This window comes from Furipterus horrens, unplaced genomic scaffold (genome assembly GCF_987537825.1).
Source record: "Furipterus horrens unplaced genomic scaffold, mFurHor1.1.pri manual_scaffold_6, whole genome shotgun sequence".
In the NCBI taxonomy this organism is placed as follows: Eukaryota; Metazoa; Chordata; class Mammalia; order Chiroptera; family Furipteridae; genus Furipterus; species Furipterus horrens.
In genome coordinates this window covers 177,029,361-177,056,780 of record NW_028327176.1, presented here as the reverse complement: position 1 = coordinate 177,056,780, position 27,420 = coordinate 177,029,361, and the positions used below count along the sequence as shown (strand labels likewise).

Below are 27,420 nucleotides of genomic sequence, written 5' to 3'. Positions count from 1 at the left end.
CAAAGAGCCAGCAGGAGCCCTAGCAGCATTTCAAATTCTTCCAAATAAGGTAGCCCCAGCCAAAGCTACCACTCTGAAAAGCAATTTCCTCTTACCTGATTGTCTGTTTGGTTTAGGATGAACCAATTGTTTTCAGAACTAACATGCACTTATATATGCAAGATTAGGAGGACTGTGAAGGCTTCTTTTTTCTTTTTTCTTTGCACTGATAAACTAATCCAAAAACTTTATTGATCTATAGCCTGATTAGAATATGCCAGATGAGAATCAATATTACACAGAAAGTTGTACAGAATTTTTTACATAGGAAGCTTTACATATGTGCCATGTACATTTTATCCACTTGGAAAATTTTTTTTGCATCCACTCTTAATACAGAATACTTGACAATCTTGTCATTTTTTAACCATCAGAGACAATGGAGCCTGCTTGTCATGCTGGGCTCATGGTGAGCAGAAAGCTCGTTTCCAGTGTCAGCTTAGACTCATGTGTCCTTCCTTGTCCTCAGTGGCAGGGAGAGCCCCACATATTTTTGACAGGGATGGAAGTGAAACTTATCCAAAGAACAATAGATGTAAAGATTTGAACTTCTGCAAGAAGTACAACTCAGGAGGGCTGTATTTTGAAGGAAAAAATGGTTTATAATTGGGGAGAGGGGGGAGAAGAAATTATGGTCCATGGTAAAAGATATTTAGTAACTACGGTATTCTTATTCTGAAATCTTTACACACTCAGGCTTTCTGTGATACTGATAATCATCCTTCTGTGAAAAATGTACAGAGATGCAGTTCTGTAATATAAAAATCTTAAAAATTATATAGTTCTTCTTGCATTGCTTTATTTTATTTCTTTATTTTCTTATTTATTTGCTAAACACCTATAATATTTTGTCAAATGCATGAAAAAGTTGGGTTTAACTTTTTGTCTTTTTTCTTTGGTGGAAATCTGGGTTTTTCCCTTTGGAAGGGGGTTGGTAATTTTGAAGGTTTAACGTGCCCAGAAGCTGTTGTGGCAGACACCTGTCATGATCAACAAGAAAAGGGTAGAAAATATCCCTACTGACATTAACTACCTGTGATAGACGTCTCTTAGGGCTTTTAAAGATGGGTCATTAAAATGGAATAATCCTTCCTGGACCCAAACTTGAATCATCGCGAGATGAATCTAGATTGCTGTCACTTTTTCTTGTGGGTGGCGGGACTTGACGTAGATTTGACTCTATATTAAAGTAATAACTCTGGCATGGTGAGATTTACTGGAAATGTATTCATACTGTGAAGGTTTCTTTACACGCACGTACGCACATTTTTACTGAGTCAGACTTTCTAGTGTATCAGTTGGAGAAAAGAGTAGATAAATCCATGAAGAAAAGCTGTCTTTGGTTTCATTGGGTGGCCAGGGAGCAAGGGGGAATCTGTTTTCCCATTGTAACATAGCAACTTGATTTCTGCACTGCTCCTCTGTCCTATGCTCAAAGGGAGAGGCCAAATATCCCACAGGAGAAATTTCCAAAGGTGCAGAGGTGGTCCTTAGCCAGCCTATGGGCTCTCAGACATACACACACAAAGTAACTACTTAAAGCTGAGTGTTTGGATTTCAGAAACTTAAAGAGTCGATTAGACTTGTAGAAAGAACTCTTAAATAGAACACTAACTGGAAGAGTTACTTGTATGTCAACAAATCCATCTCTTCACAGGAGGGTTTTTTTGGGGGGTGGGGGGCTGCTTCCTGGGTCGAAGTCAGCTCCCCTGCCCAGGTTTCTAAGGTGGCTTAATTTACCACCTCAGCTGACCTGAGGCAGCTTGCCTTAATACACCCCAGCATGCCACACAACAGTGTTCCGTGTGAGTGACAAAATAGGGAAAGACTGGGAAGCACTGGTATGAATTAGGCTGTAGGCTGTAAATAGAGTGAGGACGGTAGATGGCACATTGGCATAACATTCCTTGAAAACATTGATTTGCTTAGTGAGAAAAAAAAATGTTCCCATTCAATTCCCTTGCAATCCTTCTGACTATAGAGAGAGAAATGATTGATTTGGAGCTACCATAGAGTTGGTGTCCCAGAGGGAAAGCAAGTTGTGTTTCCTAGAAAACTCATATTGTAATGGTCTGATATGAACTCTGGACCCTGGGTGGAGTATGACCAGGGACTACACCAAGAAAATCAGCTCCTTTATTACGAACCTGTATGTTAACATGGGAGGGAGTGAGAAGTGTGTGTGAGACGTTTCTCCATTCTGAAACTACATCAGGGGTTGTGATTTCTCAGTCTGCTCTCTGCGCTGGTAACCCATGCCTGGTGGGAGAAGTAGAAAGCATTACATCAGCAAGGTTTCCAAACCTAAGCATATAATTAAGACAAGCTGGTAGGAAGAAGGAGAAGAAGGAGGAGGAAAAGGAAGGGGCGGGAGGAAGGAAGAGTGTGTCCGAGTATAGCATACCCAGATAGCAACCATGTGTGGGAACCAACTGACGGCAATAAAGGTAGAAAAGCCATACCAAGTGGTGACTATAATTCAAAAAGCAGAGCAGGATTGCCAAAAAGAAAAAAGTTCCCAACTTCAAAACTCAATGTAGAACGACAACAATCAAGACAGTGTGGTATTAATCTAAAAAAGACATAAATCAATGAAACAGAATTTAGAGCTCAGGAACATTTATGGTCAATTGGTTTTTGAAAAAGGGGCGAGGCAATTAAACATGAACTGTCTTTTCAACGAATGATGCTGGAACGGTTGGATATCCACAGACAAAAAGATGAATTTAGATCCTTACCGGGGTCTGCTGCATGGGCAACAGCAGACCCTCCATATCACCCTGCCCAGGCTCTGTAGCTTCAGCTCCACTGGAGAGGACACTCCAGCGTCATCGCAAGATGTCGATTCAACACGGGAGGAGACAGATACCGTGTCACTCCCGAGTCGGACTGCACAGCCATTCTCGGCGGTGCAGATAGACTCTTAAGAAGCTACACCATCGTCTCTTGAGACGGACGGCTGCCGACGAGATCCTTACCACACATAATACACAAAAAGTAACTCAAAATACATCCTAAAGAAAAATGTAAAATAATAATAAATTGGACATCATCAAAATGAAGTCTTTTGTTCTTCAAAGGACACCATTAAGAAAATGTAAAGATAAGTCACAGAAAGGAAAAATATTTGCAAATCATAGAGCTGATATTCTAGATCATATAGTAGTATATAGAATATATAAAGAACTCTTACAAATTAACAATAAAAGAAACAACTGGATTTTAAAAATGGAAAAGAGGCTTGATGAACATTTCACCAAAGAAGATATACAAGTGACTAATGAGCACATAAAAAGATGCTTAATATCATTAGTTATTAGGAAAATACAAATTAAAACCACAATTACATACTACTTCCTGCCCACCAGAATGGCTATAATCAAAAAGTCAGACAATACCAAACGCTGGTAATGATGTGATCAAACTAGAAACCTCATACACTGCTAGTGGGAATTTTAAATGGTGCAGCCACTTTAGAAGAGAATTTGACAGTTTCTTAAAATGTTAAACATAAATTTACCATATAGTACAGCATTTCATATCTGGGTATGTACCTGCGAGAAATGAAAACATGTTTACACAAAGATTTGCACATATATATTTACAGCATTATTATTCATAAAAGCCAAAAAAATGGAAACCATTCAAATTTCCATCAAATGATGAATAGATAAATAAATTGTAGCATATTCAAACAATGAATGACTACTACTTCATGCTACAACATGGCTGAGCCTCAGAAACATTATGCTAAATGAAAAAAAAAGCCAGTAACAAAAGATAAAATATCAAATGATTCCATTTCTATGAAATGTCTAGATAGGCAAGTCTGTAAAAATGGAAAATAGATTAGTGGTGGCTGGAGCTGGAGGTTGGAATGGGCGGATTGACTGCAGATGGGTGTGAGGAATCGATTTGAGCTGATATACTCATATACATTCTAATATTGGATTGTAATGATGGTTATACAACTCTGCATATTTACTAATAATCACTGAATTGTCCACTAAAAGCAAGTGAATATTATAGGTAAATTATACCTCACTAGACTGTTTTTAAAAAGAAAAATGAGACTACTCAGCAACCCTGAGACAAATTTTGTGAGTTAAGCAAATATAATTATGTTCTAATAAGGTGGTGGAATTATAAATGATTTTTATGTTTTTATGTACTTTTCAATTAAAAAAACAATTTAAAATTAGAAGAATAAGAATAATTTGTTAAATTATCCACTGAGATTCAAACTAAAATCACTACATAATGGACCACAGGAGAACTATATAAATAAAATCACCTTGATAAAGAAACAGAATGGCTCTTAGACCTGGAAGATTTGGAGTAACCTCATTAAAGTTCGTAACACATCCAAATAAAGAAGAATCAATCAGCAGAGAACATTGATCAGTAAAGAAAGCAAAGAAAAGGGACAATCACAGAGGCAATCACTACAGGGCCTAACCCGTGGCACGCAGCCAGGCTGCAGGCTGGTCACAGAGTGGGTATAAACAGCCGCGTGGTGGAGATGCACAGCATGCATCTCAGAGAACTTCAGGCCACTAGGAATCCTAAGTGCGGGAAAACTGATTTGACTTGTCTTCACTACATGCTCATTACATAACATTGTCCTAAAACTTTTTTCTCAAGTAGTTTTATGTATAGAGAAAGCCCAGTTATACCAATATTTTATGAATTACCACATATTCTGGGTTATGTACTTCAGACTCCTGAAGTATACTCAGTGCGTGTTGGCTTGTCTAGGTTGAATCAACTCTAGTGTTGGCAAGAGGGACACTATGGACCTGGCAAGCTGAAAGAGACTGTGGACTGTGGCAAATACATCAGGACAGATGCCCACCTGAGAGATCTCTTGGAAGCCAGCCAGTTAGTTCACCTTTCTCAGTGAAAATCCAACTTTGACAAGAGCTTCTCGTTCAGATTTCAATATTAAGAGGTCCAAGACACCAAGATATATTGAATTTACTGTATAGTCAGCATGTTTTTTAAAAAACCACTTATGAAAAGAAATTATTTAAATCTTGCACTTACTGACTTCAGATCAATCCAGCCATACCAATGATAATTCTGGCACCAATTGGGTCAATTCTACCCTCATCACAAAACCAGTACTGTTTAAACAGGAAGCTTCCCTCCAATGATTTTTGGTGGTTATGATGCTGGAAAAGTCTGTGGCTCTGTCCCAAAGTCCTCTTCTAGGGACAGTAAAGCTTATTTGTTAGAGCATTGAGCTCTAATGTCCCACAATATATAGGCGCATTGCCTGCCTGACCTTTTGTCCTAGTTCATAATTCCCACTCTCGTTCCCATGTGGGACTTTGAGGCCAAGCCTCTATGCCGCATTCTCTTCTGCCTTTTACCGCTTTCCATATTGACCGTACCCTCTCTCCTAGTTGGACCCTGGCAGTATCCCTGCCCTAACCTAGTTGATTTGATTCTGGCACTTACTTAATGCTCTGAACCACCATTCCCTAGAATAGTAGTTCTCAACTCAGTTGCTGCAATACCACAATTCCATTCTGCTAACCACCCACACAGTTAGCATTAGATTCCACATGTTTAAGTGAAGTGCCCCAAAGACTGCCTTATTTTAGACACTACAAATTCAGGAGTTCCTAAATTTGCCAGAACAACTTACAATACTCAGGAAAGTGTCATGCTTAAGATTATAGTTTGATTGTAAATGATACAAACTGGGACCAGCCAAATGAAGAGACACAAAGGGTAAGATACAGGAAGGGTCTCAAATACAGAGTTTGCATGCCTTCCCGCCATGGAATCAGGACATGTCAACCACCTAGCACATCCATGTGTACACCATCAGTAAGCTACCAAAAACCTTTGTGCTCAGTGTTTTTATTGGGGTTTCATTGTGTAGGCATGGTTGATAGTAACACTGGCCAGGTGACTAAATTAAGTCTCCAGCCTTCCTCCTCTTACTGGAAGTTGAGAGGTCGGGCTAACATCACTGTGGCTCAAAGGCTCAACTCTCTGATCATATGGCTGATATTTTGGTCATGACCAGTCCCCATTCTGAATCATCTCTTTAGCATAAACTTAGATGTGGTTCAAAAGCCCACCATGAATAACAAAGTTACCCTTATCAATGGGAAAATTCCCAGAATTTAGAGTTTCCCCTCAAGAAACTGAGGGCAAATACATCAGATTCTTTATTATACAGCAGGTGAATATTGCAATCACCTAAGAAGATGTTTTTTAAATGTCTATACCTGGACCCCACCAAGAAATTCTCATTTAATTGGTCTGAGATACAACCTGAATATAAGAATTTTTAAGTTCTCCTCCAGAGGGTTCCAACACACCGTTCAAGCTGTGCTGTTGGCCTTGCTTGATCACCTTAGTCTGAACTTTTGGGAACTTCTCAGATGTGTATGCTCCTCCAAATTGACTGGGATTGCAGGTCTGGTTACTGGAGCTCCCAATGTGCTTCTTGGCTGAGGCCAGACATCTTACAATCTAGGTCTGGTCTAGGGTGTCATGCAACTCCGAGGACCCCATTCATACCATAGTCTATGTGAATGGTATCACTATGTGTGCACAGTGTGCCCTCTACACTGTACAGGGTGGCCATGTCTTAATCTAGTCACCACACACCAACTTGGCATCAAGCAAATTTGCCAAATGACCAAGGAGCAGATTTATCAATTTATTAGTCTATTAATTAGCTTTACAGAAATATTTTCACATCTCTGTCAGCTTTACATTTTAATTTCCAATTTAAAACCACCTAAAATAAATCATAATTTAGCTAAAACAATTCTGTATATTTTTTAAACTACAAACTGAAAGATTCCCATATGAAATACTGAAAACTTGAGAAATCAAGCACTTTTTTAAAGCAAACAGTAAATTTTATAAATTTATATAAATTTGACAGATTATTCTGTCAGTTAACTTCTGGAATTAGAATTCTGCAAATTATGTTCTTGGCTTCTGCTTACGATGACCTTCCATCATGTAAAAACTTGCTTTTGTGAGAATGAATTAAACCCTAATATTTTCCACCAACCAAAATTCAACCCAGTAAATCGAAAATATAATTGGCTTTAGTAAGGATGCGTGAATCTACCCGGCAGCATCCCATCTAGCAACTCGAAGGGTGATCAGAGGGGCTGTACCAAATGGAAGGTTTTTATAGGGAAAAGAGTGGGGCAAGGGAACTATTAACGAGAGAAAAGGAAGGACTATCTGGGAGCCAGGACATCTTTTCTTTGGGGAGAGAGAATGAGAAGGGTTTTGATCATGCAGATTGTCTCTGCTTTTTCAAGGGAACAGGAGAGGGCCCAAGTGACAGATTACCTTTCAGGTACTTGACCGGAACATTCCGACTGGTTAATTAAGATGATGTTTATGGGAGAGGTTGAAACTGCAGTTCAATCAGGTATTAAATCTAGGTTTGTTATCACGGGCTTTTAGCACAAGTGAAGGCATTTTGGGCCTATGGTTTTCTCTTGAATGCCACAAACATTTTCTTGTGTAGCATGCAATTAGGAGAGTGCATTTTGAAAGTGTTTAAAATAGAAACGGCAGGAGTAAAGAGCAGAAAAACATGAACCACTTCTGACCAGCCAAGGTTTTTTCCCTAGAGCATGGGAGGTGCACTCAAACAATAAATCAAGAAATTTTTGCAACGGGAAAAAAAAATTTTTTTAGCAGAACTTGGCAACCAGTGTTGTGAGAAGAGGTTGTATTTGACATTAAGGCCCTGATGCTGGTCATAGTTCCTGAATGAAAACAACAATTATGCATATATCCTTATGGAGTCAGTTCAAGGTACTTATGTGGGCCACTTTTTGTCCATCCACCTGAGAAAAAATTGTTCAGGAAACCTCTCTCAGCACCTGACTGGAAAAGGAAATGATTTTTAGCAAACTTCTTTTTCTGCTACCACGAAGGGAAGGGAATTCAAAATTGTAATTCTGATTGCATTTTAACTTACCTAAGAAAATTGCTAGTGAGATAAAAATGCCTTCTAAAAATAAGCCAAATCAACTGAATAAAAATGTCCATAGCCCTAGTTTTGAACCTTCACTCTAAATCCCAAATGTCAAGTTTTCAGTTTATTTCTGAGTGTGTTGATGAGCTAACCCACCCTGAGGGGTAACATGGCGGAACTCAACAAAACGTAGCTGTGGCTGGTAGTCTTTGAAAAATAAGTAAAAATTTCCAACTTGCTTCACAATTCTCAATTATCTGATAACTATTAGAGGAGCTGGAGATACAGAATCAAAGCTGAGGGTTCTGAGCAATTGGTTTCCACAGTGTCATTGGGGTGGGCTAAAGGTGCATATTAGTTTGGCTTTTATACCTCCTGCTTCTTTTCAAGAGAATATATAATTACAGTGATTTATCTTTGAAAAGTGCAGCTTGGAGTTGGATGTAGAGAAGTCACATAATGGTGTCAGTGCCTCAGCCCGAAGTAAATAAAATGGTGAAATATATTTAGCAAGTGATAACGCAAGGCACTGAGAAACAGAGATAAAAAGAAGGAACTGTCTTTGCAGGAACAGAGAACTTTACAGACTCCCAGGCTTTTGTAAAAAGGAAATAATTATAGAAAACAGAAAGAGTGGGGGAAAAAAAAAAGAAAAAACAGAAAGTCTTCCAAGTTCCAAACTTCCATCCTAATTCCAGCCTTCAAAGGGCAAGTCAGTTTCTCAGTCACTTTGCGTAGGTTTCCTCTTCCAGATATCAGCCTCCCTACTTGTGGTAAGGGCTTACTTTTGGATACAATAGAGCAGTTGCTTCCTTCTTTAATGCCTTTCAAGGCTAATGTGAATGTTCAGGCTAGTGGTGGCCATTAGGGCTTCCTGCCTTCCCCGGATGCCCACAGGAGGGTCTTTGGCGGGACGATAGCTTCTCCAAGAAAGGCTGCTTTCCAGTTTCCTCGTCCCTCTGACATAGTCTGGGTGTGCATCCAAAGATTAATTTGTTTCATAGGACTTGCAAAGTTCAATCAAACGAACAACTGACTTCGCCATTGAACACAAACAAAATTAGTTTGTGTGCTGGATATAGCCTTGGACAGTCTGTGCAACAGAATCTTGGCCCCTCCTCCCGCCCGGAGCTCTCCCCAAGCCCATCCCTGCCACGTGAACCTGTCCTGGCTTCAGCCATCACCAGGGAGTGACCTCCTAGTTGCTAGGTCCAAGGAATATCAATTTGTAACTTATTTCCAGTTGATCAAGAAAAGGCATTGATGATGTTGAATTTTGTTCAGAAGCTCTGACCACTCCTTCAGAGTCTGTGTTAGGAGGGTTCTCTTTCTCTGCCTATCACATGAAGATGAACTTCTTGCAGTACTCCATTCGAGATCCTCTTCTCACTCATCCCCTTATTCTTACATAATTGTACTCAACCCTTCGCTTTCATTGTCACCCATTGGTTGATGACTCCTATTTTATATCTCTAGCCTTTCTGCTGTGCTTTAATCTCATTTATTTCAGGGTCCTTAGGGAAGCAGAGAATAGGGAATTGCAGAGAGGAGGGACGTATTAATGGAACCAGATCTTTCAATTTCAGAAACTCTCTTGCTTCTTTAATGCTCTAAAAAAAAATTTTTTTTTAACATGGAGAGGCTGCTGATTGCTTTGCCTGGCAGCTTAATATTAGTTTATTGTAATTTCACTTAGAAGCAAAAAAAAAAAAAAAAAAAATTAAGCATCTGAATGTTTTGTTTTTCCTAGGTCAATATTCTGTAGATACATTGAAAATTTGACCATTCTTTTAAACTATATGTCAGTGTTTCAGAGCAGGATTGAGAGGACATGTGTTAAAAAGAAAAAGCTAAAGTGTTAGTATGGGTGATGGTCAGTGACTTCTTTCTTGTATTTCTTATAGTAATACTAATATTTATTCTAATTTGTACTAACATCAGGTGAGACTACCATTGGCTGAAGATAAAGAAACCAACCCGAAGAACATTTTATTTCAGTCTTCATGGAAGTCTGAAGGTGGGTAGTCACCCTGAACACACAAAAACTTAGGGGCCCACAGCCATTTTCCGGAGAGGTGGTGGGCAGGGACCTCTTACCCCAGAAGCTCAGAGAGCTGTTAAGTGGCCGAGTCCTAGTGGGTGGACCAGTCTGAGCTCCTGCCAGCTTGGGATTGTTTCCCACAGAAGTGCCTCTATTAGTTTGTGCCCTTCATCTCTAAGTATTTCAAGGAGGACTCCCACCACATCTCTCGAGTTTACAGACTCTTCCTTGGGGATTTTTCTCCTGGACAGTCAACCTAAATGTCCCTTTGTTCAGAATCTTTCCTCTTCCTCTGCTCTTAACCTCTACAATGTCACCACAACCTCGACAATGTGATCTTTGCACACAAAATTCTACCAAACCAGCAGAACAGTCCCGATGGGCTACTCCTAGTACTTATGGAGCTCTCTGGTTGCTTCCTCTTCTTTTTTTATGTCTAGTAAAGCCACCGTTGTATCTGTTGTAGCTTTTGTGGCATTTCTAAGCTGTAGTGAGCTTTAGATGAAGTGTTCAAAAAGAAGAGAACAACAAAAATTTGTAACTTTCCTTGAACTAAAGAGCTACAGAGAAACCCATAATACTTAAAATATTAATATTCTAAGAGATAAAATAATATTGGGTAAATATTTCACATATACCAATAATTTAATTTCATTATTGTGTTTTAGAAATACTTTGCTTTTAATTAAAGGGACTCACACCTGATTTTCTAAGTTAGGTTTCAATGCATACATCAAATGGGCCATTCGGTAAGACATCCTGGGAGTGGGTTCAAGAAACTGTGACGAATGGTTACCTTTGTACACTCAGGCACGTGAGGCAGGGGTAACTCCTGGACCCTACCAGGTTAACCTTTGTCTTGCCCATGGGTATACTTGTGGGCCAGAACTTGCCCTCTGACAATAATCATTAAAGTAGCAAAATGTTAAATCAGAAAGAGAAAGTCCTTTCCCTGTCCCCATGTAAACTGATGGAGGTGTTGTGAAAGAACAAGATATTAGAGATATACAGGCCTGGGTTCAAATTCCACTACTGCACTTAGTAGTCATACTTTGAGCAAGTGACTTAACCCCTCTGATAAGAAAGCAATGAACAGTAGAAGCCAGTATGGATTCATTAATAACATCTTAGGTCAAACTAACATAATTTTATTATATATTTTGTAAGGTCACTTTACTATGCACAGATAGAATGCATTTTAACTTTGGCACTCTGTTAGAAAACATATCTCAAGATAGCTTGTGGCCACAACAAATAAATCCAAACTAGGTAGTCCTTAAAAGTAAGCTTGGAGCTGGTTGAACAATGACATACAAAGACTGTATATTAATGTACCAATTCCACCTGGAAAGAATATCTCTAATAACAGGAAAGTCTCCCCATGCTATGTTCAAGATTTTATCAACAACTTGAATAGAAATGTATGAACTGCTTGGGTAAATCAAAAGTAGGAGGTACAATGAATATTTAGATAACAGAATCAAAATCCAAAGTGATCTGAATAAACTAAAAGAACAGCTGAAATAAAGACAGTTAAAACAGCTATTTCAAGTTCATCATTTAGATTCTTAACTACTTGGGATATGGGTATGGCCCAGAGTTTAGGGCGGGTGTCAGGTCAGCATGACTAGAGCAAGTGGACTGGGCCCACGTGGCTGGCATGATGACAGTCAAGAAGAAGAGCTGACTAGTTCAAGGAGCTACCACAAGACAAGTATGGGAAAATTTCAACAGCCAAAATTTAGTTAGTGATTATTTAGATTATAATTAATTGAATAAATTATGAATCCACAAGTCTATATTGATATAAATAAGTAAATGAATTAATATGTGAGGGGGAAGATAAAAGTCCCACTTACAGTAGAACACCAACTAAAAACATAGGAAAAATGGTGAACATTGAAAAAAACCTCCAGTTGGCAAAAACCATAGCAATAATTATTTCAGACAGAAATCATCAATGGAGACTAATATTAGTTGGTGGAAATATAAAATACTCGGTATTTAACAGTGGAGAAACCTATCCAATATAACCTTATCTAAGTTGTAAAAGTCAACACCATTAAAACAGGACAAACTGATATCATACGCCTCTTGATATGAAGAACGTGGCATTGCATTTGTGGTATTCCCGTCAAAATTTAATAGCCTGGACATAATAATGAGGAAATACAAGACAAATGTAAGTTGAGGGATCTTCTATCAAAATAACTGATCTGTACCTTCAAAAGGGTCATGGTCACAAAGGTGAAGAAAAGACTGAGAGACTATTGAAGAGCCTAGACTGGAGACATGGACCCATAAGGAAAAGGCATGTATAAGGACAATACTGAAGACAGGGAATTGGATGGTAATATTAAAGTATATTAATATCAATGTCCTAATTTTGATAATTATACCATAGTAATGTAGGAAAGTATCCTTGTGCTTTAGGAAACATGTGGGAGTAATGGGGCATCATATCTATAACTTACTCTTCAATGATTTAGAAAATCAGAGAGACAGTAGTAGGTAAAGAGAGGTTAAACAAATGTAGTAAATCCTAACAATTTGGGAATCTGAGTAAAGGATATACGATTTCTCGACTTTTCAGAAAGTTTTCAATTATTTCAAATAAAAGTTATAGAAAATCAATTACATAAGTTCAAATGAGACACACAAATCAGCAGAGTGTTAGAGGAGAAATCTGAACTGGAGCGTAGCTCAGGACTTCCTCCACTTGACTCTTGTTTAAGGAGTCAGTGCACTGATACGGCCAGGTCAAAGGCAATCTTCTGTGCCGGGGTCATTCCATCACAAGTCCAAGCAGCAGAGTCCTCAGCCAGGCTTCCCGAAGTCTGGAACCTGAATTAGGAAATCCACTGGGGACCGAAGCAGCTGCTTACTAATGTCTTTTTTTCTCTTTTGGGCCACTTGGCTACTCATCTCTGTTTTTATCCAGGTACTTGTTCCATCCTTTTCTCTCTCCGCACATCAGATTGTCTTGCTTCTCTGTGCACATAGCAGAAAACAACCTTACGTATTCTCGCAGTAAATTTATAATCCAAATTGTTGGGAAAGAATGTAATTGGCCCTGTTGATTCAGCCACCCATACCTGGCCTAGTCAACTGTGGCGAGGAGGCTGGGGTGATGTGATCCTGCCCACTTGGCCTCAGCAGGATTTGGGAAGCAGTTCTTCCAAGAAGTGGCACGAGCAGCCACGCTGTGCCTATCTCAGCAAAGGAACGAACAAGCCTACTCGAGCCTACCTGATGACTGAGGAGGTTGAAGATTTCTGGCTCTGCATCACATCTCAGCCTGTAAGTGCGAGAGCACAGCTATAGAAGACAGAGCACAGCCAATCATCAGGAACACAACAGCTACAAATGTATGCAGATGCAGGTGTGTTGAACCAATGACTCCAATATTACCAGTGCTTTTAGTGCAAGTTTTCCAACACATAAACTAACTTGATGAAATTCTGAATAAAACAAAGTACAATTTTCCCTTGATTACATAGTAGTTGTGTACTTGGAAAATGCACTGCATGTTGAAAGCTTGCAAAAACATTTTGTTTAATATGAAAAATGAAGTTAGGTTGTGGGTTCAGAGAAACAGGCTTTGAACCTACAGGAGTATCTTGTTGGACATTCCCAAATCTTGCAGGATGAAGGATAGTTCTTTATTGTATGGGACTCTCATACCCTGCAGCATGCCCTCCCTAATGGTAGTAGACCCCACAAATTATTATGACAAGCCAAAAGTTCCCCACGTTCATCCAGAATGTCCCCAGGTCCCATGCCATTACAACTAAGGACCACAGTTTACTTTGGCCAGGAGGGGTCAGTGGGTTACTTCTGCCTTATTGGAAGCTATGTGTAACTAAATCCTTCCCAATTCTAGCATGCAACAAGCCCATGATTAAATATCATGGCCATTACCTGTTCCCTCTTGAAACATCACAATTTTGTCTCCATTGATATTCAAGAAGATACTCAACTTTACACCAATACTTAAACGCCATGTTAGCGAGGACACCTGTAGCCTCAAATAGCAAGAAGCCAACACAAACTTGCGTGCATTCACACACAAGAAAGGAATTTACTGTCACAACTTGGAAACACAAGTGTGGTGCTGAATCCAGAACAACTGGATCCAAGACTTCAAGTCACTTTTTGAAGACCTCCTTCCTTCCTTTCCTTTCCTTCCCTCCTTCCTTCCCTCCTCCCTTCCTTCCTTCCTTCCTTTCTTCCTGCCTTCCTTCTCTCTTTCTTTCTCTTTTCTCTCCCGATCTCTTCTTTCCCCTTCCTCTCTCCTTTCCTTCCTTTCCCACTGCCTCCCTCTTTCCCTCTTTCTCTCTCTCAGTGGGATGAATTCAGGCTCTCTCCTGGTGATGGGCAGATGGCAACTGACCATTCTCCATTCACATCCTATCCACTCTGCTTCTCCTCTCCTCTCGGAACTGTGTCCTGCAGTTGTAGGAGGAAACTACAACTATGAAAAAGTTACTGCCGTGATTAGTTGTTTAATCTCAGGATTCCCTAATAACATGTAAGATCTATGCAGATGGCATCTTGTCTTTCCTACACATTGTTATATCCTACCAACCAGCACAGCATTGCCCATGTTGGTCACTTAAAAAAATACTCACTGCATGAATAAATTGCTCAGTTGGAACTAAAGGTTTCCCAGCTTTCAGTACTGGTATTTCTCTACAAGACTTTCTTAGACATTTTGAAAACATGGGCAGCAATAGCTGTGTGTTCTATTAGCAGACATGAGCCTGGCTTATGGTACTGAGATATGGAAACAGATCAATGAAACCCAGTGGGAGGATCCTCTCACGCCAGATCCACCCAGGGTCTTCTCCACCCAGAATTAATGCAAGTTCATCCCTATCTCACTTTAGTCTGAGGACTATTCTTAGAAGACTTAAGTCAGCATTAAAGAAGTGGACTGATTGATTCAATTAGTACATTTCTGAGGTCATTTCAATTCATTAGGCCACTTTAAAATTTCATTGTGGTTCCATGTATACTTTTACATGTTGTCCTTTTTAATGTTCTCAAAGAATTAGGCATCACAGTGAATCACAGCTCTCCTGCATAATAGACTTCAGTGCCAGTCTATACTCTATGAACCACTTTGCCACACTTAAAAGTATTATAAATTATTTGGCATATCTTGTTTTTCTTATGTGGAATAAAAACAATTTAAGTCTGATTGTACCTAAAATTGAAGCTAAACTGGGTGGGTCAGAATTGCTAGTGTTTAAAAAATGTGAACAACATCCTTAACAGAGTTGCTTGTGACTAACCCACTGGGTGTGACACTCAAGGGAAAGCAGCAAGTTCACTGATTGTGAATTTGAGAAGCTGGACTTTAGAACTCTGTGCTTTTTTTTTTTTTTTTTTTTTTTAAACATAACAACAACTCAAGGAATTACCCAGAATTCTGTTTAAGAGAAGATTTTTTTTATAATGGAAAATTAGGCACTTAAAGACTTAAATGGAAAAGAAGTTTAATGAACAAATCAGAAGAACATAATCTATGCCTCTCTCCCAAATATCACGTCTTTGTACCTTTTGCATGGACATGAACAATGGGGTGGGGATTGACTGTGGGAGAGCGGGGAGGTGGGCAGGGCAGGAAAAAATAAAAAAATAAAATTGTATCTTTTGCCAACAATCTCACTTTTTACAATTTCTATGGTAAGTACAATGTATACCCAGTAGCAGAATAAAGGCCCTATTCACTTCATCTTTGTAGCAAAACTGGTCTCATAGGTATACTTGATAAGAATCACTAAAGTATAACAAATACATTAATTTATTGATCATTCTCTATACCAAGCACTTTGTAAGCACTTTATCAACATCACACTTAATCTTCACAACAAATTGTTTTATAAGCATTTTTATCACACCCATTTTAGAGTTGAAAACACAAAGACTTGGAGAAGCCAAATATCCAGTACAAAGTCAATAGAGCTAGTAAGGGTTGGAGATGGGATTCAAACTTGGGCTGGCTGACTCCTAATCACAGTTCTGTCCTACCTCTCAGGAGCTATGCTGTGTGTTTCAAAGCATATAAAGGAGATTGTAGAACTGAGACAAATATTCAACACTCTTAATAATCCATCTTTTCAATACAATTAAAAAGTTACCTTATTCAGTGACTGCTAGCCTCACTGCTATAGTAATGAATAAAATGGCTGAAAATAAAACCTAAACCCAAAGATAAATTTGAGAAGTGAATGTGTAACCTACCCAGATCCCAGATAGAAATGACCCAAAAACTACTTACATGTTTGCTTCTTTGGGCTTCTGAATCTTGACTCTCCTAATTAGATGAGGTCCAGCCTACTTGAGAAGAAAGAAGAGGAGGAGAAGGAAAAGTGTGAGAATGCCTATATTAACTATATTTTCTTGTTTACCATATTCTTGCTGCTCTGGCATCTGGGTCCTTGACGATGGAGGAGGTACTGCCCTTCCCAGGGTTAGCTTATTTCTAGAAATACCATACAATTCAAGTACAGCTTCCATTTTACTTCATTAAGGACCCAGTGCAATTATTGTTTCTCTGCCAGGCACTCTGTTAGTGCTTCAGAGACATCAAAATCTATTCGACGAAAATGAAACCAGGTGGTTCCCAATGAAACCAGGTGGTACACAATAGTCCTCTATCCAGCACTAGAGTAGATTTGAGGAACCATGCTCCCTGACTCTTACATGGCATTTTTGTAACTGAATAGATTCATTAAAACTTGGGGCATTATCATTTATCTCATTTGAACAATTAGCAAATGTGTGATGTGCATTCAAGTTGTTCATTAATTACCGTATTTTTCGCTCCATAAGACACACTTCCCCCCCAAAAAAGTGGGGGGGAAATGTCTGTGCATCTTACGAAGCAAATATTGCACAACGCACTGTGAGGTGTATCACCTGACCTGTCAGCAGTGGCGATATCTGCAAGAAGAGGTAGCAGTGGGCCCATTCGAAACCCTTGGAGACGCTTAAATGTCCCACTTTACTGCTGAATCTCAGGGCGTCTGTTCAGTACAAAGATAGTGAAGAAAGTGATATCAGTGATTGTGAGCAACTGAGCTTCATAAATCCTGACACTAGCGATGATGAGTTCTTGGGGTTCCCAGAAAACTAGAAGAGTACTTGAACCTTAAAGTCTCTCCTCATTTGTTAATGACAGTGATGGTGGTTCTTAATACCGTTGTTGACTGCTGTTCACTTTACATGGTTGCAATATTATTCTGTTATATTTATTAAATATTGGAGTACACCATTTGGTTCAGATTTTTTTTTTCTTGTTTTCTTCCTCTAAACCTAGGTGTGTCTTATAGTGTGAAAAATACGGTAGCTGCAATTGTCTCTGAAAGCAAAATGTAAAACAAAGGGAGTAATTAAGATTTCCAAATTCTAACTTGTTACTAAGTTCAAAAGCAGACTTCTAGTTCAGGATTTCTCAAACTGTACACGACTCCTGTGTTTTATAGCTGATGGCTAATCCAAATCCCTATTCTTCTTCAACTTCACAGTCAGTTTTGGATTTTGAAAAAATATATTATGTTAAAAAAAACAAAGATAATAGATATGATAAGATAAAGGCTTTATTCATACAATTAAAATAAGAGCTCATGCAAGTTGTAGCAGTGATTTGGGATTCTTTTCAATGGAAGACTAATCATTAATGATTTTAAAAGAAAAAAGAAATTAAATTTACTGGCTGGATTTAACATAGCCTTAATGTGGCCTTAAACACAGTAACTGTGAAACAACAATTTATCTCGATTTTTATAGTCAGAATAAAGCAAACAGAATTTAACAAATAAATTTGATAGAATAAAGCAAACAGAATTTAACAAATAAATTTGCCTGAAACCAACCAGTAGATGTCACTGTTGAAATGTACTGGCAACAGTTTCCCTACAGAGTTTTAAGAAGTCCAACAGCAAATTATCAAACAAGTCTGAGTAACTTACAACTAGTTCAAACCCACAAAAAGAATGCTTATAAATCCACCATCTTAATTTATAATTCAAAGTAGTCACTTAATTTCTTATTGTTAAAATAATCTTTGCAAAATCATCCTAAGCTCAGTGGTGGTATACCTACAAGTGATTCAAATTTAAATATAAAATATTTTAAGAATTTTGAAAAATATAGTCTAATATAATAGGTCTCCTTGTACAGGAAAAGTAAAAATTCTATTTTTAAGATATCAGTTTTTAAGAACTAATACCCTCTAGCTCTATAAGTGAGTGAGAGAAAATATTACTTTTAAAATTCACTAAGGAAAATTATGTCAAATTGTATCAACAACCAAGGTACAATGGGTCTGGATGTATGCTCTTGTCTGTCAAAGGAGATTGTGAATGTAAGTGTTTCTGAAAACTGCAAATTGGTCTACAGAAGAAACGTAAGATTTCTTTCTACATACACAGTTTTGTTCTACTTCCCACAAAGAATGGCTCCAAAAAAGGGAAGGGAACTCGGTTATGAAACACCTACTTTTGTGAGAAGAGTGTTACAGCCTCATAACCACTCTGTGGAGATAAATATTATTTTCCTACTTGCAAAACACTGGTAAACTTGGGAAAGTTGGTAAGTCTGACACCACAGCCTGAGTTTTTTTCTCCTGAGTCACCTTGTGATTTTTTTAAATGATTAAAACTTTCATACTCTGAATAATATTCTTATATGTTGCTACATAAATTAAATTCACCTAGAGAATCCTTCTAATCAGAAGAAACCAATAACACATTTTGTAGAGAAGGATATGATAAAGCAAAAGATCTCATCTAAGTTAGCTTGTTAAGACTAGGTAAGTAGGCCCCAAAAGTATAAGCCAAATGCGAGTTAAGAGTCCATTTTAGAACTCTGATGCATACTCTCTCGGCCCTCGAGTTCGTAGGATTATATGCATACAATTAATTTTGGGAGGAAAAAACAAAAACAAAAAGGAGAAGAAAAAAAAAGGAAAACGCTACGCCATTGCAACACAAGCGCCCTCCTCGCCCGGCCCACGGCTCCAGCCCTGCTGCGAAAGAACAGAACCCCGCTGGGCAGGCCGCCCCCGAGGCCCGGCCCTGCCCGGCTGTGCGAGCACACTGGGCCGGGCAAGGCGCCTGCCGGAAATCGGGCGGCCACCCGTGTACCACGCCCAGCCTGCCCGCTGCGGGGTGTAAGGCCCGGAGGAAGTGGAGCCCTGCAGTGTGAGGGTTCCACCGCTCCCAGCCAGAAGACGGAGTTCCTGAGTACGAAGGGTGGTGTGCTGGGTGAAATTTATATTTGAAAAATAGATAAATAAATAAAGCAAGCACTGAAAAGGAAAAGTGAAATGCTTCTACCAGGAGTGGGGTTCGAACCCACGCGGACATATGTCCATTGGATCTTAAGTCCAACGCCTTAACCACTCGGCCATCCTGGTGCAGACGAGCGGCACTGCCTTCGCTCTTCCTACAAGCTTTATTGCACCGTCCTCGTCGCTCCCTCCCGCAGGAATGCCTCGCAGCCACTTGTTCGCTTTTCCCAGCCGGAGCTGGGACGGCCTTCCCTCCAAGCCCGGGTTTCCCGCGGCTGCAGCTCGCTGTTGCCCCCGGCCCGCCACGGCAGCGAGGGCAACTGCAGTCGCGCCGGCGCGCTTTCGGTGGCGGCGGCGGCGCTCGGCGTCTCGCTCCGGGCCCAACTGGTTATGCTTCCGGTTTCGAAGTGCGCGGGCGCGGGGAAACAAACGCCCTAGTTCCCTTCTGGGTTCCGAGGAACCCGTTCGGGAGGCGCCCCGGACCGGCGGTGCGGGGACGGAGCCCACAGCGTGGGGTTTTATTGGTCTTACTCGAAATAGGATAAACTTCAAGAAATGAGTTGCATGGGCACCAGGAGAGTTGCTGGAACCCTGCCCGTAGGTCGTTTTGCTTCTTAGTGTGTGTCACAAGTCACACGGGAAGAAAGGTTTTGTGGAAATTTGCGCCACGGCAAATGCAGGCTGGTGTGGCCCCGTGGGCCCCCTGCTGGCTGCAGCCATCACGCCCACTGCACCACCTCACTGGCGGAGCGGTGGCCGCCTCGCTGTTCCCACGACCGACCCAGCAGCGCATAGATGTTTCTGTTCTCATATCTTAACTGCTCTTCAGTGCTCTCCTTCCTTACTGGGCCTAGGAGTTTCAGTTGGCTCTGGCGACCCCTTCCCCAGGATGTCCAGTCCATTCCCCACCACTAGAGCCTCCGATCTACCACAGTGCCAAGGCTTCTGTGCTCTGGGGCATCAGGGAGCCTGGAGGCTGAGCCGGGACCTGGCAGCCACGCCCGTGTCTCTGACCAAGAGCTTCTATCACTCTGGATTCTGCACACACTCACCTCACTCTGCTGGGGCCTCACTAGCTGGCTCCTCACCCACTGGGTCACACTGTAGGAAAGCCGTTCACCTGCCACCTCCTGGAAGTCCTATGATCCCTGGGAATATTGTCACGACCTGTGGAGGCTGTCACACAGCTTGCTGCCCTGGTTCTCTTAAGTTCCAACCAAGAGCATTGACTGCCCGCGGGATAATAACTGGTGAAATTGCCCCAATTCACATTGTCACGTGACATTTGGAGGCATCAGAGGCTTGCGCCAGTGTCCTGCCCTCAAGAGTAATCTCTCCTGAGTGTCTGCCCTTGCATTCCAGAGCACCCAGACAAGAAAATGGAGCAGTTCCTTTGGCCTTGCCCTGCCCTGGTGAGAGCAAAAGAGGAACTTGGGTTCCGCTAGGATCTAGAGGCACCCATGGGGTGACAACACAAGGATCGCCACTCACCACCCAGCATCTCCATCTTACTGCATCAAACTGTCAGAGGCCTCATTTCATAGAATTGGGCTTATCATCATAAGAAAAATATGTATTGAGTACTCTGTGACACTCATTGCTCTAAACTCTTTACATGTATTATCTAATTTAATGTCCTTAACAGTCCTGTGAAGTGTGAGTTCATCTCCACTTTGGAGTTTAGGCAACAGAAGCCCAATTACAAACTCACTCAAATACAAGGAGCAGTCTCCTAGATGCGTGCCCTCCCACCTGGGGGGCTTTGCAGAGCAGGACCACCAATCCATCTGTTGAATTCTCCATGATCTTCTGGAGCATGGCAATATAATATTTGAATGATATTTTTATTTAACCTCCAACAAGCCCCTGGTATATGACAGTTCTGAAAAACACAACCACATCACAGGGCACCCCTTAGTAGTGACTCTGATGAAGCCTCAAGATTGTATTAAGCTTCTCTGGCTGCTGTTAAGGATGGACCTGTAACACAAGTTAGTCTAATCAGAGTTACAGGTGATTCTGAACCAGTGGAGAAGAGATGTCAGTCTTCTGCGTGGCAGGTTGTATTTTCCCTAAAAAGAGACCATAACAGTAACTTTCATCCCAATTGCTCTTCTTCCACTGTGACTTTTACAACTCTACCATCAATAGGTTGTATGTGTGTGGGGGGGTCTGTGTTCTCCCTCACTGATATCACAAGGCTTGTCTCTGTGCCAAAATAATGCTATGTGACTTCAAAGTCTAGGTCATAAAAGGTACTATACTTTGCCTTGTTCTCTTGGGATGCTTTTTCTGGGAACCCAGCCACCCTACTGTGAAGAAGCCCAAGCTATACTTGTTCAAATTGACAGCTCCTGCCAACAGTCAGTACTAACTGGTCTAAGTATAAGTGAATGAGCCTTCAGCTGATTCTCGTCCCTGGCTATCAAGTGACACTCCCAACCATTAAGTATTTCCAGTTAAGTACCCATATAGCATGGAGTAGAAACAAGCTGTCCACACTGTATATTTTTCTGATTCCTAACTCACAGAATCTATGAGCAGAATAAAAATGTTATTGTTTTATACTGCTAAGGTTTTTTTGTTTTGTTATTCTTTTTTCTTTTTAGTGATTCAATAAGTAAAATTTCTGATATGGATAAACTGAGATACTGCAAGGGAGCCCTGAGAGTACTAATAGAGACTACTACCTGAGAATAAAGCCAACATGGGAAAAGCAGAGTCCTGTGATGAAAAGCCCAAGATCTGGTTCCATCAGCAACTCGAGTCCTCTCCATTTTTACTGGATTCTGAGTCATGCTACTATTTTCCAAATTCACATCTTACATGGGACTGTTTAACTAAAAGAATACAAATTTTAGGTCCTAGCTGCAAGGGTTGCTAGGAGGCAAGCCTCAAAATGGAGGAAATTTCCCAAACATAGGAAGGGTATTCAAAAGGTGCAAGCAACTGCAAGACATGACAACTATACACTCAGGTGTTGGAACAAAATATGAAATGCACTGAATGATGACATTTGTTGTAACTGACAATATTAGAGAGAAAATAATATTAAGACAGATTTCAAAACACTGAAATAGCTTCATGTCCTGGAATTGCATTTAACATACTTTTACAGGAAATGTGTCACTCTACCTAAACTATTCTTCACTCTGTATGTGTGTTTATTTAAGCCATGATATTCTTTATGCGTTCTGTAGTGGTTTAAAAAATATGTCCATAAATACTTTGATACTCCTCCCTTTAAAAGATGGAGCTTAATTCCCTTCCCCTTCCATGTGGGTTGGACCTAGTGACTCATTTATAATGAATAATATAAAATGGAAGAGATGGTATACAACGTTGGAGTCTAGGTCATCAAAAGGCACTACGGCTATCATCTGGGTTGCTCTCTCTCTCTCTTGGATCATGCACTCTGGAAGAAACCAGCTATCATGTCATGAGCAGCCCTTTGAGACATCATATGGTGAAGAACAGCCAGCAAGGAACTGCGGTCCCACATGAGTGAGCTTGGGAACAGATTCTCCAGCCCAGTCAAGCCTTCAGATGAGTGTAGCCCTGGCCAGCACCTTGAACACCTTGACTACAGCCTCACGAGAGACTCTGAACCAGATCGGCCACCACACCCTAATTTCCTGACCTAGGAAACTATGTGAAATAATAAATATTTATTGTTTTAAGCTGCTACGTTTTGTGTTACTTTCATGCAACTATAGGTAACTGATACATATACTGGCCTAAGTTAGCTTTTCTAGCTTTGATGATGTATTTACAGGCATATGTTTTGTTTCTACACAAAAACAAACTAAGCAAACAACCAGAACAGAAACAGAATCATAGGTATGGGGATCATTTGGAGGGTTATCAGCTGGGAGAGGAAATGGGGAGAATGGGGGAAATGGTGCAGGGATCAAGAAACATAATTGGTAGGAACAAAATAGACAGGAGAAAGTTAAGAAGAGTAGAGGAAAGAGTGAAGCCAAATAAGTTACATGCACAACCCATGACATGAACTGGGGGGCAGGGGGTATTACTGGAGGGAAGGGGGGCTAATGGGTGCAGTAGGGCTAAAGGAAAAATTGGGACAACTGTAACATCATAATCAGTAAAATATACTTTTAAAAAAGAATAATTTTGCTGACCCCTTTGCTAACTTTTCTTCTTCAATTTGCTTTCAAACTCCTGAATGGATTGCCCATACTTTCCCAATCCACTCCCTTTCAGTTTTCCCCGGAGCCTCTGACGTGGGGCTTTTACACTTACTTTTCCTCTTCTTTATCTTTTCAGAATGAAAATGTCTTTACTAGAACAAATTTGAGTTTAAAACTTTTATAAAATTCAAGCAACATAGAAAGGAATAAGGTAGAACGTGAAACCCCATAAACTGAGATCCTTTGTCCCTTGAAGATGCTAAGCCATTTTCTGTCCCTCTCCTGCCTCTTTCACGCTGCTTTTCTCTGCCTAACTCTTCCCCCAAAGCCCAGCATAAATCCTACCTTCCCACCACACATATAATTGTAAAGTGAAGTGAGTAAATATAAGTTACACTTACCTGCAGATATGAATATGAGTGTACGAAACTCAGGAAGTTCCAAATAAGACTTCAGAAATGTCCTCCTCACTCTGCATGCTCTCATTTATTACAATAAAATTAAGATATGTGATAGTATTAAGAATATATTATTCTTGGTGACAGAATTTTCTGTTTAAGTACTTACACCATTTAATTTTTGTATCAAATCCTATGAAGTACAGAACACACATATCCTATATGGTAAACATAAAACAAATTAGTCTTTTTGTTCTTAACGAAGGGTTGCCCTTATGGTAGTAACAATTCTTCTGAACTACAGATACAACAAGGGGCAGCAGGACATCAAAGTGTAAAGGTACAGGCACACCTCCTTTGCTTCTGCTTTCTTTACTGCACTTCACAGATGTCGCGTTTTTTACAAATTGAAGGTAAGACTCTCCACCAGCAAAAGGATGAGGACTCACTTTATTGTGGTCTAGAACAGAAACTCCACATTCTCACTATCTCAGAGGTATGCCTGTATTGTTTTGGTTGTAGAGTCAATAGACCTAGTTCGAATTCTAATTTTTTTCCTAGTTATGTAGGCAACATGGTCCTCAAGTCTGAGTTTCCTCATCCATAAAGTGGCAATAACATACCGACTTCAGAGAAATGTTGTGAGAAGTGAAGAAAGTATGTAAAATATCTAGCAGGATGCCTGGCTTGAGGTTAAGTTCCTGCGGTAGCCAATTTGTTGCTTTTCCAATAGCCATTCCCAATTTGATTTCAGGAAGAGGAGATTCCTCCCCTTTACCCAGAGGGTTAATCATTATTGGTCTAAACCAATAGTTTACATATCATCTATTTTGCCAGGTGAGGATACGGAGGAGAGTGGATGGGGTGTGACCCAGTGCTGGCCAATGAAAAATAAGGGAAGATAGGCAAGGGGTTCTGGGAACACTTTTCTTTCTGAATTAAAAAACAGAGGCTGAGAAAGTGAAAGCTTGTGCTACTCCTCCCTTCTTTCTTCCTGTGTTCAATGAGATGGTGTGAAAATGTAATTTTCAGAGCTGTTAGCCGTCCTGTGACCACAAGGGAACCAGCCTATGGATAAGGAGCTAATCCTTAAAGATGTCACAACAGTAAACTAGAGAGAGACTCTGCCCTTAGTGGCCTCAGTGAAGACCTTAGTGGCCCTCAGCTGACCAGAAGCCACTTACCTCTGCTTGTTTTATGAGGTAATGAACATGCCTTTAAATATAAACCAGTGATCTCAGAGTATCAGGGTCACCTGGGGACTTGTTGGAAATGCAAACTCTTGAGCCCAACTCCAGATTCTTGAGCGCTCAGTGCAGAGTTGATGATTCTGAGGCGTGCCCAGGTATTAGAGTCCCTGTTCTCACAGCAGGCTTTCTGCATTCTTTATTGGGTGCTCAGACAGTGTATGAAGAATTAATAAAGGGTTCCACACAGTCCCCGGAGGCTGCTTCCTCGGCTGAATCCCCGTTATGGGCCTGATTTCTTATCATTTACTTCTTTGTCCTAAGTCGGCCTATCTTCTGTGGGTGCCCTGGCTGTCTTTCTGTTATAATTAGATCTATAAACTATTGTGGCGAAACCCTGAAGCTGCCTTTTCCTAAGGCGTGTCTTGTCCTTGATAGAATCTTCACTTTCACTTTACCAGAAATCTCTCACTCCCTAGCATCATTCTAACGGCCAAAAGCTTCAACCTCTGGGTTACTTTTAAACCCATTCTTATCTCCATTATACTATGAAGAAATATGGCCAATTCACTAGACGTGGGACAAGGAGCCGGGGAACAAGGGACGAAGTTTGTATGGCCCAGTGCCTCTTCTTTCCCAGCAATCCAGAGCTCAACTACGGGGAAGTCAAAGTGGCAGTTTTGCCAAGGACTCTTCAACTATTTTCAGCAGAGCTCTGTACTTTCTCCTCTATTCCTCCCCTCTTTTCGTTTCCCAATTTTATTAAAGACATATTTTGTTTTATGAAGCTGTGTTTCAGTATCACTTTACGTGTATTGTCTCATTTAATTCACTTAATCTAATTTTCCCCATTTCTATGTTAGTTTCTTTTTAGAATTCTGCCTGTATCTTGTTTTCCTTTGTGGGAAGTAAATCAGCCACATACTGGACCTGACAGGGTCAGGGGAGACCTGCATGGTGACCTTGCAAACTCAGAGACCTAAGTAACCACCCACAATGGTCTGAAATTAAACCTTTCTAACTAAAAGCAAGTCACGGCAGGTGCTCATGGCAGGTAGTGATGTCCTAGGCCGGCATCTCCCCTGACAAAGGTCCATCTTTACCTTAACTCAGCCTGCTTATTTGCCTTCTTGCATCTAAGATAACACACTTTTAGAATGTCAGGGTAATTTCCTTTTTTCCGGACCCCTCACTGCACAGAGCAGAGACCAAAAAACGCCTCATTGTTACTATTATTGTGTTAATTGTTAACTGTTAATTATCCTATTCCCACAAATGTAAAAGAAGTATGTGTCTATTCGTTTTACTTTTTATCCAGTCCCGGAGATTTCCTGGCTTTGCTCCCTTCTGTCCCCCTAATCTGTCACCAGGGAATTTCATGTAACCTCCTGTCTTCTGCTTTGATTCTGATGTATAAAATAAGCGGTAAAACTACCATTTCCTGGAGCATTTTCTCAATCTGTTGAAATTTTGCTTCATGGCAATTGTCGTCAGTTTGGCTCAAATAAACTCATAAAAATTTTTACAGGCATGAATGTCTCTTATGTCGACAACTGACTTTGTCTTTATTTTTATTATTTTTTTAAAATAGAATTACTCTTACATCTTATCGAAGTCATATTTATTCTTAGTTTAACTTAGAATTTTTCCTAATTTATGTTCATGTTTTTATTTTTACACAGTGTACTTTTTTTACTTTATAATTAAATATAATTATTTTATCTTATAATAGTTCATTTTTCATTACATTTCTATTTTAACCCTTTTTTATTTCAACATTTTAGTTTTTCTTAATTTTCTCTCTTCCTTGCGTTATTTTACTTTAACTTTTTCTTCTTTTCTTAGGAATATGTATTTTACTTTGCATTTCTGGTAAGAAATATGGCCTCGGGAAGTGGCAGTAAAGAAAGAAAGGCCACATCCTCTGTCCCCACAGGCTTCACACCAAGAAGAGAGATGGACAATGTAACAAAAGGCAGGGTTTTCCTGCAGTCACTAGGATGGGGGTTCTGACTAACTTAGCTCAATATTAAGGGGACAGGTGAACTTAGAAAATGTCAAGAAAAGGTGCACTCAGATTATATATCATATATGTTGGGTGACCACATACATAATTTATCATCCAAACCCAGACACTTGTGGAAGAAGGGGCCTGCTGAGCTGGGACAACAAGCTTGCAAGGATCTGGTCCCAGGCAATTTACACACGTAAAGAAATGAGTATGCAAGTTCGGACTAAAATTAATTCATATCAGCCCTGTATTTAATAGACATTTATTGAATGAACAACGGTATTGAAAATTATATCAACTTAAATGGAAATCAAGACACA

The 27,420-nt window shown here is 40.1% G+C and overlaps 1 long non-coding RNA gene and 1 other non-coding gene across 2 annotated transcripts in view; both read right to left on the bottom strand.

The window, feature by feature from the left end:
- LOC150007886 (uncharacterized) overlaps positions 1-20,583 on the bottom strand; it is a 30,106-nt gene extending 9,523 nt beyond the window's left edge. The window contains exons 1-2 of the long non-coding RNA XR_016511857.1: positions 20,406-20,583; positions 16,339-16,394 (exon numbers count right to left, since the gene is read on the bottom strand). This is a non-coding gene — a long non-coding RNA (uncharacterized LOC150007886). The remainder of the gene's footprint in view (positions 1-16,338; positions 16,395-20,405) is intronic.
- TRNAL-UAA (transfer RNA leucine (anticodon UAA)) lies at positions 19,397-19,479 on the bottom strand. Its single transcript has one exon. It is a non-coding gene; the product is annotated as a tRNA-Leu (tRNA).
- Positions 20,584-27,420: the final 6,837 nt, after the last annotated feature.